General features: G+C 41.0%; 1 non-coding gene across 1 annotated transcript; it reads left to right on the forward strand.

Moving 5' to 3' along the window:
• The first annotated feature begins 1,347 nt into the window (after positions 1-1,347).
• Positions 1,348-1,454, forward strand: LOC127117201 (small nucleolar RNA R71). Its single transcript, XR_007801958.1, has one exon. It is a non-coding gene; the product is annotated as a small nucleolar RNA R71 (small nucleolar RNA).
• The last annotated feature ends 625 nt before the right edge of the window (positions 1,455-2,079 follow it).

Consider the following 2,079-nt stretch of genomic DNA (forward strand, 5'->3'; position numbering starts at 1 on the left):
AAGTTTAACCTCTCACAAACTGCTAAAGGCATTAAGCTCACACTAGCTCCTAAGTCTAGAAAAGCTTTTTAGATGACATGATTACCCAAAAGGCAAGGAATGGAGAAATTTCCAGGATCTTTATCTTTCTTCGCTAATTTGTCCTCGGAAATAGCATTACATTCCAAAGGCTTTGGATCGTCAAGTCTACGTTTGTTGGTAAGAATGTCTTTGAGAAACTTTGCATAAGAAAGTATTTGGGTGATGTCTTCTGTGAAAGGGATTTCTACATGAAGTTTTTCTATAACTTTAATAAATTTTTGATACCGTTTATTGATTTGGGTTTGTTTGAGTCTTTGCGGATATGGTATAGGTGGTTCATATGGCGGGGGTGGTACATAAGTTTTATCTTTAGGTTCTTCTCCTTTTTCTCGACCTTCCTGGTTTTCAGATTCCTCTGGTTCCTTTACTTCATCCGGGGGCTTAGTACATTCCTTAGAAGTTTTGGGTTCACTCAATCTAGGGTTTGGTGGCTCATCGTAAGCGTTCCCACTTTGTAGGGTAATGGCATTGGCTTGTCCTCTCGGATTTTGTTGAGGTTGTCCAGGGAATTGTCCTCCAGGTGTAGTCTGAGGGGCTTGGTTTAAAGCTACCTGAGAGATCTGGGTTTCAAGCATCTTGGTATGAGTAACTATTTGGTCAACCTTGGTTCCTAACTGAGTAATCAATTCTTTAACATGAATGTTTTGGTTCATGAACTCCTTGTTTTGTTGGGTTTGTGCGGTGATAAAATTTTCCATAATTTTCTCAAGGCTCGGCTTTGGTGACACAGGTTGCATAGGTTGATTTGATCTAAGGGCTTGATAACTAGGTCTCGGAGGTGCGTTATTTTGGATAGGGTTATTGTTTTTATAGGAGAAGTTCGGGTGATTCCTCCATCCAGGGTTATAGGTATTCGAGTATGGGTTCCCTTGGGTGTAGTTCACTTGCTCAGAGTGGGTTTCGTTTAATAGACTGCATTCTGCAGATTGGTGTCCTTTGGTTCCACATATCTCACAATCCGACGAAATTGCGGCTACAGTATTCGGGTTTATGCACATATGCTCGACTTTGAGGGCTAATGCATCCATTTTAGCTTGTATCATATCTATAGAGCTTAGTTCATGCACTCCTCCTTGGGCTTCCTTCTTCTCTACTGTCGCTCGTTCGACTCCCCATGATTGATGGTTTTGAGCTATATCTTCGATGAGGGAACTAGCTTCAGGATAAGGTTTGTTCATCAGAGCACCGCCTGCGGCAACGTCGATGGTCATCTTGGTGTTATAGTGAAGTCCATTATAGAAGGTTTGAATGATTAACCAATTTTCTAAACCATGATGTGGGCATGCTCGTAACAACTCTTTATATCTCTCCCAAGCTTCGAACAACGATTCTCCTTGGTTTTGGGTAAATCTAGTTATATGGTTTCGAAGAACGGCGGTCTTACTCGGGGGAAAATATCTAGCAAGAAATACTCTTCTAAGGTTATCCCAAGTCGTAATGGAATTGGGTGGAAGGGAATTTAACCATGATAGGGCTTTATCTCTGAGAGAAAAAGGGAATAATCTTAAACATATTGCCTCAGGAGAAGCTCCATTGGTTTTAAAAATGTCTGCTAATTGAAGAAATATTTTTAAATGTTGGTTTGGGTTCTCAGTAGCGAGACCTGCAAATTGTCTCTGTTGCACTAGTAGCAACAGGGATGGTTTAAGTTCAAAATTATTAGCTGGGATGGTTGGGTTTGCTATACTAGAACTAGATTCTTCATTTGATGTTTGAGCGAAATCGTTAAGAGGTCTTTGGTTTTGATCTTCGGCCATAACTCTCTTAATTCTATAAAAGAATAAACGTGCGCGAGCGTAACGTTCAGGTTCCGCCAAAGGGTATACTAAGCTTAAACTTCCGGTGCTGCGAGTTCTTCGCATTGACCGACGGGAAATAGCCTAAGTCTAAACGATATAACAACAGGCAAATGAAATTTGACGAAATTGGTCCCCGGCAACGGCGCCAAAAACTTGATACGGTGTTTCGCAAGTATACGAACGCGTCAGAGTAATATAA

The sequence above is a fragment of the Lathyrus oleraceus genome, chromosome 1 (assembly GCF_024323335.1).
Source record: "Lathyrus oleraceus cultivar Zhongwan6 chromosome 1, CAAS_Psat_ZW6_1.0, whole genome shotgun sequence".
In the NCBI taxonomy this organism is placed as follows: Eukaryota; Viridiplantae; Streptophyta; class Magnoliopsida; order Fabales; family Fabaceae; genus Lathyrus; species Lathyrus oleraceus.